The sequence below is a fragment of the Lithobates pipiens genome, unplaced genomic scaffold (genome assembly GCF_037356315.1).
Source record: "Lithobates pipiens isolate NorthernLeopardFrog02 unplaced genomic scaffold, aLitPip1_a1.2 Scaffold_8, whole genome shotgun sequence".
NCBI classification, from domain to species: domain Eukaryota; kingdom Metazoa; phylum Chordata; class Amphibia; order Anura; family Ranidae; genus Lithobates; species Lithobates pipiens.
The window spans coordinates 276,954,534-276,967,805 of NW_027507903.1; positions in this window are offsets into that span (position 1 = coordinate 276,954,534).

A 13,272-nucleotide genomic window follows, 5' to 3' on the forward strand; every position below is an offset into this window, starting at 1 on the left:
TTTGAGCCAGAAGGAGTTGGAATTGTTTGGCCCACCAAAATGTGTTTTTCTTCTGATCACTTGTGAAATCAAATAAACACTTTTGGACTCTGGAAAACATTTGTCTGGCACACATGAAAAGTAAAGAAATGTGGCACTTACTAGAAAACTAAGCAAATCCTGACTAAATGAAAATGACTAAGTCAATAATCCATAAAAATGGATATCTGTGCAAACAGTGCAACAATAACAGCTATAAAATAGCATTAAATAGACCAGCTGGCAATACCAGTAATAAAGTGAATGTGTAATGATATCCAAATAAAGTGCAAAGTGACAATACAAATTCCAAAAAGTGCAAATAAATGAGTAATAATGCAAAAATAATCAATATGTGACAACACAGTCTTTATAAGTGTAATAAATCCAAAGAAGTGGTGCTGAATCCCAATAAACAAGACAGTTCATTTGATATACATTGCATCCAAATATAAAGTGCATGTGCCACACTCTAATTAAGTTACTCCATCCAATATGAGCGATACCGTTTCCCCCAGCCTCTCACCTCATGATGAAATAGATCAAACTTGAGTATTCCACACTAGCCAATCGATTTCTGGTAGATTGATTCCGCAGTAGACCAGGAGCAATCAGGCTCTCAGATTGGCAGCACTCAACAGCATGGAAAGGCAAAGGCAAGAGGAGGATTCCATGGTATAGTGTTTAACCACTTCAGCCTCGGACCAATAAATACCTTAAGGACCAGAGGTCTTTTTGCAATTTCGCACTGCGCTGCTTTAACTGGTAATTGCGCGGTCATGCAATATTGCACCCAAACGAAATTTGCGTCCTTTTCTTCCCACAAATAGAGCTTTCTTTTGATGGTATTTGATTGCCTCTGCGATTTTTTTTTTTTGCGATATAAATGGAAAAAGAGCGAAAATTTTGAAAAAAAAAGATATTTTCTTCTTTTTGTTATAAGAAAAATCGAATAAACTAAATTTTAGTCATACATTGAGGGCAAAATTTATTCAGCCACATGTCTTTAGTAAAAAAAATGTCAATAAGCGAATATTTTTTGGTTTGCGCAAAAGTTATAGCGTCTACAAACTAGAGTACATTTTCTGGAATTTACACAGCTTTTAATTTATGACTGCCGATCTCATTTCTTGAGGTGCTAAAATGGCAGGGCAGTACAAATCCCCCCCAAATGACCCCATTTTGGAAAGTAGACACCCCAAGGAAATTGCTGATGGGTATGTTGAGCCCATTGAATATTTATTTTTTTTGTCCTAAGGGATTGAATAATGACAAAAAAAAAAAAAAAAAATTTTTTTTTACAAAAAGTTGTCACTAAATGATATATTGCTCACACATGCCATGGTTATATGTGGAATTGCACCCCAAAATACATTCTGCTGCTTCTCCCGAGTACGGGGATACCACATGTGTGGGACTTTTTGGGAGTCTAGTCGCGCACGGCACCCCGAAAACCAATCACCACCTTCAGGATTTCTAAGGGTGCAAATTTTTGATTTAACTCCTCACTACCTATCACAGTTTCGAAGGCCATAAAATGCCAAAATAGCACAAAACCCCCCCAAATGACCCCATTTTGGAAAGTAGACACCCCAAGCTATTTACTGAGAGGCATGTTGAGTCCATGGAATATTTTATATTTTGCCAAAAGTTGCGGGAATATTACAAACTTTTTTTTTTTTGCACAAAGTTGTCACTAAATGATATATTGCTCACACATGCTATGGGCAGAAGTCAAATTACACCCCAAAATAAATTCTGCTGCTTCTCCCGAGTACGGGGATACCACATGTGGGGGACTTTTTGGGAGCCTAGCCACGTACGGGACCCCGAAAACCAAGCACTGCCTTCCGGATTTGAATATAAAATGCTATAAAAAACAAACTAACCAGAGTCACCCGTAACACTTATACGGTGATCAGTGGTGAAAGGGTTAACTAGGGGCAATCAGGTGGTTCAAATTTTTATTAGGTAGTATATGGGGGTCCCTGGCGCTATATAAAAACCTGACGGGGAACCTAAATAACTAACTGGCTAACCAGCGTCACCAGTGACACTTATACTGTGATCGCTGGTGAAAGGGGGTGAAAGGGTTAACTAGCAGCAATCAGGGGGTTAAAACCATTATTGGGTAGTATATCGGGGTACCTAGCGCTATAAAAACCTGGCGGTGAAACTAAAAAAATAACTAGCTACCTAGCGACACTAGCGACACTGATGCAGCGTTCAGAAAAATTATCGCTTAGTGACACTGGCAAAAGGGGGTGAAAGGGTTAACTAGCGGAAATCAGGGGGTTAAAACCATTATTGGGTAGTATATCGGGGTACCTAGCGCTATAAAAACCTGGCGGTGAACCTAAAAAAATAACTAGCTACCTAGCGACTGTAGCGACACTAATGCAGCGATCAGAAAAACGATCGCTTAGTGACACTGGCAAAAGGGGGTGAAAGGGTTAACTAGCGGCAATCAGGGGGTTAAAAACATTATTGGGTAGTATATCGGGGTACCTAGCGATATAAAAACCTGGCGGTGAACCTAAAAAAATAACTAGCTACCTAGCGACACATGCAGCGATCAGAAAAATGATTGCTTAGTGACACTGGCAAAAGGGGGTGAAAGGGTTAACTAGCGGCAATCAGGGGGTTAAAAACATTATTGGGTAGTATATCGGGGTACCTAGCGCTATAAAAACCTGGCGGTGAACCTAAAAAAATAACTAGCTACCTAGCGACTGTAGCGACACTAATGCAGCGATCAGAAAAACGATCGCTTAGTGACACTGGCAAAAGGGGGTGAAAGGGTTAACTAGCGGCAATCAGGGGGTTAAAAACATTATTGGGTAGTATATCGGGGTACCTAGCGATATAAAAACCTGGCGGTGAACCTAAAAAAATAACTAGCTACCTAGCGACACTAGCGACACATGCAGCGATCAGAAAAATGATCGCTTAGTGACACTGGCAAAAGGGGGTGAAAGGGTTAACTCTAGGGGCAATCAGGGGGTTAAATCTTTATTGGGGGGTGATAGGGGGCTACCCTGGACCTAACACTAACTGTCCTGACAGTTTTTACTGTCACAACTGACACTGAATGCATTGATCAGTAAAGAAATGATCAATGCAATCAGTGACACTGTGACTGGGGGGGGAGGGGGGGCGGGGGGGGGGATCGGGGGGCGATCGGGGGGGGGGGTCGGGGGGGGTTTGTGTGCCTGTGTGTACCTACATGTCAGTGTAGTGTTGGTGCACACTTACTTTTACTGTTCTCCTCGTAGTCCGGTCAAAAAGACCGCCCCGAGGAGAATGACATCACTTCCTCCTTCCTGTGTAAACAATACACAGGGGAGGAAGCTTCTCATTGGCCAGGAGCGATCCAGAGGGGGTGGCCGAAAACCAACGGCCATCCCCTCATCACGGAGCGCTCCTGGACCGAATCGGACCGCCGTAACCAGCGGGAGGGGGTCCGATCGGACCCCCCACCCGCTGGAAGGCAATCACGTAGATGTACGTGATTATGCCTGCCTGTGCCATTGTGCTGACGTACAATGGCAATACGGCGGTCCTCAAGTGGTTAACAAATAGTTTTAATAATAATATAATATCAACTTACAATTAAAGAAACGAATAAACAGCATATAACACAGGAGACTTCGGGTCTCGGCCACGACCGGAAGTGATGTCACCATGATTCCTTTCCCTCACGCGTATCATCACTGACCACGTGACTTTTTCAAAGAAATAATAACATAAGCTGCTCTCCCTGTAAATCCTCTATATATCTGAGCCAGAAGGAGTTGGAATTGTATGAGCCACTGAAATGTATTTTTCTTCTGATCAAATAAACACTTTTGGACCCTGGAAAACATTTGTCTATCACACGTTTGCCTAAATATACATAGATATCTCATTTTGTTTGATCACTGCCCCACAGGAGAGGCCATGGTTAGGTAGAGAGCTTCCAAACCTAAGCCATCAGGCTAAACTAAGTTGGAGATTCAGGCCCTGGCCAGCACCTCTCCTTGGCTCCCGCAAATAACTTTGGCAAATTAAAGAAGAACTCCATTTGCATAAAAAAATTAGCAGAGCATGTTTAATTGCTACACAATCCATTTGGTAATTTATTGTTAACAAAAGTGAATTTTCCATTTCAGCCTGTAGTCTGTATCATTTTATTAAACTGTTAAAGAAAAATTTGAAGCAATATGGCAACGTGGAGGGATTCTGTACACTGTTGGTGTATGGAAAGCCCCCACAAATGTGATTTCCTGCTTGTGTAATTGGCTTACAAATTTTTTCAGAAGTCTGCACTAAGATAAAGTCCAATTTTTTGCATTCCCTGCCATAGGAATTTAATTTTTGGCAAAGGGTTACCTAATTCTAAAGGGATGCAGACACTGCATTTTTTCTCATCAGAACAGGGAGAGTGCCCTTGACGATTAGAATGAATACAGACCCTCCTATTCAGGAATCATTCTAAAAAGAATATGGTGAAATTACCATGTTTTTTTTCTTCAGAACAGAAAAGGGTAGGAATCTGCAACAACAGTTGTTTAAAATCCTTGTAATATATAGAATACCCAGATGGGTAAGTTTTCTTTCTTTAACAAAAGTAGACTTGCACTTTAAAAAGATATTTGTAGATGAGAACATCTCACTCCTTGTCTTTAGTTACAATACAAAAGCAGATAAGTTGTCTGCAATCGAAGCAAATTTTACACTGGCCTATACTTGCGATAACAGTTTGAATACAAATATAGAAAGAAGTAAGGGGTTATTCACACTAATGTTAGTCTCTTACGAGCAGTTGCAGCTTAAATTGCTCTTCAGAGAACATTTGACAGGCGATGAGGAGCCATTGTATCGCTTACTCACCGTCTGCTTTAACCACTTGATTGCCACATTGGGGTGGTGCAACCACATGCATTTCACGCCATTGTGAGACGCTTGCAGAGCAGTCCCAGAGCATTAATCGAAAGCGTCAGGAGATATAAGTCCTGCCACTAAGCAAAGCTTAACTGTGGGGTTTTACTGCCCCCCAATCTCACGTGTAAAGAAGCTCTAAGTGGTAGTTATAAATCTGAATATAATCAAAGAGCAAATGTTATTTTTAAATCTGATATATTTTTGGACTTGAATTTAACTGGTTGATTGGAGAAAATAAAGCATAAAATATATTATATGCATTGTTTTGGTCACCCTGTCATAGTCAGGTTGAAAAAAGACACAAGTCCATCCAGTTCAACCAAAGAAAACAAAATACAATCCCATATACACAACTCTTCACCCACCCACAGTTGATTCAGAGGAAGGCAAAAAACCCAAGCAAAGCATGCTCCAATTTGCTACAGCAGGGGGAAAAATTCCTTCCTGATCCCCCGAGAGGCAATCAGAAAACTTTCCGTATTTGGAGATGAAATCTTTTTTCCTTTAGACGTAAAGAGTGCCCTCATTGTCCTCTGTGATGACCTTAAATTGAATAACTCAACACCAAGTTCACTATATGAACCACTTATATATTTATACATGTTGATCATATCCCCCTTAATCTCTTCTTCTCAAGAGGGAATGGATTCAGTTCCTTTAATCTTTCCTCATAGCTGAATTCCTCCATGCCTCTTATCAGTTTGGTTGCTCTTCCCTGCATTGTCTCCAGTTGCCCGATATCCTTTTTGAGTACTGGTGTCCAAAACTGAACTGCATATTCCAGATGAAGTCTTACTAATGATTTGTACAGGGGCAAAATTCTCTCTCTCTCTCTCTCTGGAGACCATACCGCTCTTAATACAAGAAAGGACTTTGCTCACTTTGGAAACCACAGCTTGGCATTGCATGCTATTATTGAGCTTATGATTTATGAAAACCCCCAGATCCTTCTCCACTATGGATTCCCCCAGTTGTACTCCCCCAAGTATGTATGATGCATACATATTCTTAGCCCCCAAGTGCATAATTCAACATTAAACCTCACTTGCCACTTAGCTGCCCAATTAGACAGTGCATTGAGGTCAGCTTGTAAATTGGAGACATTGGAGACATTATTCCACTGCATAGCTTAGTGTCATCTGCAAAGACAGAAATCTTACTTTTAATTCCAAGCCCTATATCATTTATAAAGATATTAGAAAGTAAGGGTCCCAGCACTGAACCTTGGGGTACACCATTGATAACCTTAGACCATTCAGAGTAAGAATAATTAACCACTACTCTCTGAATTCTGTCTTTTAGACAGTTTTCTATCCATTTACAAATTGATCTTTCCAAGCCTGTAGACTTTACCTTACACATGAGCCGAGTATGGGGAACTGTATCAAATGCTTTTGCAAAATCCAGGTATACCACATCCACAGCCACCCCTCTGTCCAAGGTTTTACTTACCTCCTCATAAAATGAAAACAGGTTTGTTTGACAACTTCTGTCTTTCATCAATCCATGCTGTTGCTTAAAATATTTTTTTCCAGCAATAACTCGTCTATGTGGTCTTTTATAAGATTCTCCAGTATCTTCCTGACTATAGACGGTAAACAAACAGGTCTATAATTACTTGGTAAAGACTTTGATCCCTTTTTAAATATGGGCACCACATTGGCCCTGAGCCAAACCAATGGTACAATTCCAGGCATTAACGAGTCCCTAAATATTAGAAACAGTGACCTTGAAATGTCAGAGCTCAATTCTTTTAAGATCCATGGGTGTATGCCATCTGGTCCAGGTGCTTTATCCACCTTCATTCTGTCTAAATATTTCTGGACCATATCACTTCTGTGGATCATTTGGGGCTGTGCCACTACCACTCCCATTATGGACATGAGCTCCCCCATGCTCCTTTGTATACACAGAGCTGAAAAAAGTATTTAATAAATGTGCCTTCTCTTTGTCCCCAGTCTCCCACTCTAGATTATTTTGTAAAGGGACTACATGCTCAGGCCTGACCTTTAATAGTCAGTCAGTGCTTATTTAGTAACACCCCTTTTGAAGGAAAATTATGGACTCCTGTCTTCCCATAAAATTATATGTGCATTAAATGTATTTTATGCATGTTACCGACCTGTTTTCCTTCACTTGTTTGACATAAAAAAGCTCTGTGACACTCAACAGCATTCTCATTCACTCCAACATAAATGAGGTTTAGGAAATGGGAGGAAGAGCTTGGCCAACATGGACAGTAATTAAACACTGTCAGAAGAAAAAAAGGCTATGACGTGCAAAAACAGAGTGGGCAGGGCTAGGTAGCTGTCTCTCTCTGAAAAAGTAATTTGGAGTATGAATTATTAACCACTACTCTGTGAATACATTCTCCTCTTAAAAAGAAATCAGATTTGTCTGACAACTTCTGTCTTGCATTAATTCATGATGGCTATTGTTTAAATTATTGTTTTCTAGCAATAATTCATCTATGCGGTCTTTCATTAAACACTCCAGTATTTTCACAACTATAGAAGTTAAACTAATGCTGCGTACACATGATCAAACAATCGGGTGGAAATGTCCGGCAAACTCAAGTCCGCCGGACAATCCCCCCCGTGTGTAGCCTCCGGCTGACTTTTTTGACCCGAAAGTACGGCGGACTTAGAAAGTAGTTTTGCACTCCAATCTCCAATCTTCCCGCCGAAATGCAAGTCCGCAATGCAAGACAATCCGGCCGTGCGTATACCAGTCCGCCGTACTTTTGAAATGAACAGACTTTTCCCGCCCGGAGAAAAGTCTGCTCATTTTGAGCGCGTCTCCAGGTAGGCGGGGCCCACAAAGGAGACATCGCTGGCCCCGCCACCTGGTATGGACTTAAAGGGGAACCCCAATGCCAAAAAAAATTGGCGTGGGGGTCCCCCCCAGGTCCACATCAGACCCTAGTCCGAGCACGCTACCTGGCCGGCCAGGAAAGGGGGGGAGGAGCGAGTGCCCCCCTCCTGAGCCGTACCAGGCCGCGTGCCCTCAACATGGGGGGGCACCTTGTCCCCATGTTGATGAGGACAAGGGACTCTTCCCGACAACCCTGGCCGTTGGTTGTCGGGGTCTGCGGGCGGGGGGCTTATCGGAATCCGGAAGCCCCCTTTAATATGGGGCCCCCGGATACCGGTCCCCCACCCTATGTGAATGAGTATGGGGTGCAATGTACCCCTACCCATTCACCTGTAAAATAAAGTACAAAAAAACACAACGCACAAGGGTTAAAATAGTTTATTGCACAGCTCTGGGGGTCTTCCGTCTTCGGGGGTCTTCTTGCCAGACTCCTCCGCTATCTTCTTCTAGCTCTTTTACTAGCGGAGGAGCCCGGCTTTCTTCCTCACCGCCGCCCTCTTCTTCCGACTTCGGGGGTCTTGTCCCCCTCTTCGGTTCTTCTGCCGGGCCACCGTGCTTTCTTCTAGCTCTTTTACAGGCGGTGGCCCGGTCTTCTGTTGCCACTGTCGTCGTCGTTGCCGCTGCCTTCTGTTCTTCTCTTCTTCTCTTCTTCTCTTCAGATGTTGCCTCGTCACCTCCTCCGCTCACAATGGCACAGACGCAACGTGCGGCAACTTATATAGGGACATCACCGGATGATGTCCCCGTTTATTATGATGTCACAGTCCCAGCATCCTCTGGGACTGTGACACCATACATTGTACCCCATACTCATTCACATAGGGGGGGGGCGGTATCCGGGGGCCCCCTTATTAAAGGGGGCTCCTGGATTCCGATAAGTCCCCCGCCCGCAGACCCCGACAACCAATGGCCAGGGTTGTCGGGAAGAGGCCCTTGTCCTCATCAACATGGGGACAAGGTGCTTTGGGGTGGGGGGCCAGGCGGCCCCCCTTCCCCAAGGCACCCCTCCATGTTGAGGGCACGCAGCCTGGTATGGCTCAGGAGGGGGGGCGCTCGCTCGTCCACCCCTTTCCTGGCCGGCCGGGTAGCGTGCTCGGACAAGGGTCTGATGTGGACGCCGATTTTTTTCAGCGTTGGGGTTCCCCTTTAAGTCCATACCAGGTGGCGGGGCCAGTGACATCTCCTTCGCGGGCCCCACCTACCTGGAGAGGCGCTCAAAATGAGCAGACTTTCCTCCGCGTGTGTGGGCGAGTCCGTTCATTTAAAAAGTACGGCGGATAGTACGGTGGACTTAGTACGCCGTATTAGTCCACTGAAAAAGTGCCGTGTGTGGGCAAGTAGCCCGTTCGGAAAGTCTGATGGACAGTCCGGCGGGAAGTCCGCCGGACTAAGTCTGCCGGATAGTCGGCTACGTGTGTACGTGGCATAACAGGTCTATAGTTACTTGTTAAAGACTTTGACCCCTTTTTAAATATAGGCACCACATTGTGGATCATTTGGGGCTGTGTCAATACCATGCCCATTATGAACATGTGCTCCCCCATGCACCTTTGTATACACAGAGATGAAAAGGGTATTTAATATATTTGCCTTCTCTTTCTCCCCAGTTGCCCATCCTAGATTATTTTGTAAAGGGCATATATGCTCAGACCTGATCTTTTTACTATTAATACATTTGAAGAATTTTTGTGGGTTTGTCATACTATCTTTGGAATCTGTCATTTGTTTATAATTTTCGTAACCTTTTTTCCTTTTTGCTTATTCTGTTATGTTCTTTAAAATGTTTAAATGATGATAGTGTTCCTTCATCTGTATATTTTTTAAAAGCTCTTCTCTTATTATTTATATATATTTTTTAATTTGGCCGTGAGCCACATAGGTTATATTTTTAGCCTTTTAAATGTATTGCCTATGGGAATATACTATGCAGTGGGCTCACAGTCATTTGAGGAATTCCCATTTCCACACTGTTCTGTGTTTATCAATGCCAATATTCCCTCCCTCCCGGTCAAAGTCTTAAAAAGCAGCCCTCAGCTTCTCTCTTAGTTACATGTTTTTATCTTTATCTCCAGTTTTTTACAGTCTAAATTTGCTAGTGCATCTAACACTACCCACTCAACTGATTGATAATGCTGCTGTCCAAAGATGTTTCCATTGCCTCTCCAGTGGAGGGGAGACACCTTAAAGTGGTTGTAAACCCTTACATACACCCACTGAAGTGACTGGCTTTGTGATACATAAAGATTAAACAAATCCTCCTACATAAGATGTACCTGTTTATCTGGAGTCATCTGTTCTTTACAGCTGTTCAAAGCACAGAACTTCTACAGCTTGTCTGAGCTTTTAGAAATAAGAGGGTGGGGGAGCCAAAGTTACAATCTGCAGAGCTCAATGAGAAGAGCTGAGAGTTGATACAAGACACACCCCTCCCATCTTCGCACAGTACACAGGAACAGAGCTGAGGCTGTCAATCCCAGGCTGTATGTCAGAGCTCAGGAAAACCTGCCAGAAGTGACTTATTCAGATAGCAGAGAAACAAAGCAGAGCACACAAAGGACACTTAGTGCTCTGAATTGAGACAAGCAAACAGTATGGAGGGAAATGCTTTGTTCAATCAGTGAGCCAATTGCAAAAGCAGAAAATTATATATCTTTAGACCAGCTGTGTACAGAATACCTCGAGGCTGCCATACTGCATTGAATATTACAGAAAATTACAGCAGCTGTACATTGAAAAGAAAAGAGATTTTTTTTTTTTTAAAAAACATTCAATTGCAATATTGCTTGTATAGCAATTGTATATGCTATATATTTTTTTTAATTAGTATTTTCTTTTCACATAAGCAAAATTACCATTTAAGGACTGGCAACCTGCAGTATACTACGCTTTCATTTTTTGGTTTACTGCTTTACATTTTTTATATAATAATGGAGTGAACACTGCAACCACTAAGTTTTTATATAAAGTCGTATAAGCTTCCCTTACTTTGTTAGAATCAACTTTGCTTTTTAGATCCTCATTCAGCTGTTTAGCAGAGCCCACAGTTGTTGGATAAAAGCACAGCACCTTGAGAGGTTAAAAGGATCAGAAAATGTATTATGCTTCTTCACCTGAAGTAAATGAAGGTCTGCCAAATCAAATCAACAGCAAGGGAGACCAAACTTTTGTGAAAACCACATTTTACATTTATTTTTATCTGGTCTTTTAAAGTTTAACTTCAGGCAGATATGAAAGACTTAATTCAGTTCTGTGTTTTATAAACACATCATAAAGTATACTGACCCTAATACCTGAACTTGACTTTATTTCAGCCTCTCCCCTGTACAGCAGAACTCAGACCCTAGCTCATTCATATGCTGCTTCTCCATGATTATGCCTAGGAGATAAGAACAACGGAAGAAGTGCCTCTAAGTGAAGTAGGACTGGTGATTTTTATACATCCAAATTAGGGTTACTCACATAAATACAGTAAAAACAAGCTCAAGGAGATGGAGGTCCGGGACATCAAGCTGGAAGGAAGCCAATATGAACAGTAGGATGTCTCACTGTCTGTGTACCAGAGATGGGAGGAAGCCAGGCTGCCTCCCTCTGTGTCCGATGGATAGCAGCATAGAGCACAGCATGGAGAGCGGCATTGGTGGGATGACATCAGCAAGGATCAAGATGCAAAGAAACGCGTTTCAGACCATGACCTGTGCTGGTGTGGAGCATGCACACTACCTTGCCAAGCATTATCACCATAATGAGCTTGTTTTTACTGTATTTATATGAGTATCCCTAATTTGGGAATATTATTATTAATATTATAATACAGGATTTATATAGCGCCAACATTTTGTGCAGCGTTTTACAACATCGGGGAAGGTAGTACAATTACAATGCAATACAGGAGGGATAAGAGGGCCCTGCTCGTTAGAGCTTACAATCTAGAATGGAGGGTCAAGGGTCAAGTAGAACAAAGGGTAGTAGCTGTGGGGGATGATCAGATGGACAAAATGAAAATACAGTTGTTAGGTGTGGGTAGTATAGGCTTCTCTGATGAGGAGGGTTTTCAGGGATTGTCTAAAAGCTAATAGAGTTGGAGATAGATGGACAGATTGGGGTAAGGAGTTCCATAGGCTTGGAGAGGCTCTGGAAAAGTCCTGTAGATGAACATGGGAGGAGGTGATGAGAGAGCTAGAGAGCAGGAGGTCTTGATAAGAATGAAGAGAACAATTAGAATGGTATTTTGAGACTAGGTCAGTGATGTAGCTGGGGGCAGAGTTGTGGATTGCTTTGTAGGTAGTTGTTAGTATTTTGATTTTAATTTGTTGGGTGAGCGGAAGCCAGTGCAGGGATTGACAGAGAGGAGTAGCAGAGACAGAGTGGTTGGTAAGGTGGATGAGTCTGGCAGCAGCATTCATGATGGACTGAAGGAGGGATAGAGTATGCAGAGACAGGCCAATGAGGAGGGAGTTGCAGTAATCGAGGAAAGAGATTACCAGGGAGTAAATTAAGAGCTTTGTTGTGTCATTGGTTAGAAAGGAGCGTATTTTGGAGATGTTCTGGAGGTTGAAGCAGAAAGATTTGGACAGTGATTGGACCTGGGGCTTAAAGGAGAGTTTAGAGTGCAGGAGTACTCCTAGGACCTTGGCATGTGGGTATGGGGTGATAGTTGTTCCATCAATTTTGACAGAGCAATTAGGGGAAGAGTCACATGGGGGAGGAAAAATTATAAGTTCGGTTTTGTATAGGTTAAGTTTGAGGAAGTGGTGCGACATCCAGACTGATATATCTGATAGTAAAATAGTGATACATGAAGAGACTGAAGGAGTGCGTCGAGGGGAAGAGAAATAGATTTGAGAGTCGTTAGCATGGAGATGGTATTGGAAGCCATGGGAGGCTATCAGCTGACCCATGGAGAAGGTGCAGATTGAAAATAGGAGAGGTCCAAGAACAGAACCTTGGAGGACCCCAATAGAGAAAAGGAAGTGGAGAGAAGGAAGTAGAATTGTAAGTAAAGTATGAATTAAGCTGTGGCGCTAAAACCTTTTCTAACAAATATCCTGGTGTCAAAAAGGTGTGTAGAGATCTAATCAGTGTAATAAATAGATGGCCCTGTTTATTGCCCCGGAAAATAATATAAATAAATACTGTGAATTGATGTGAAATGTGTGGTCTCCTGAGGACCACCTTATAGGTGGTACCTACCAAATATTATATATATACTTCTTATAAATGCGTGTTGTGTAGAAAAGACAATTTTTTCCTGTTGGCATGCAACTCGAAAAGTACACATGTGTTATAACCAAAGAATAGTGAAAATATTTCATAAAAATGTAAATAAATAAACCATATATGCTAAGTGAGAGAGATCATATGCAAACCACAAGCCACTATATTAGTGGTCTGTAAACTGTGCTCTATATTATGAGTCCCAAGAGTGACAGTCCAAGAACAGCAAAAACAAAAAGAATT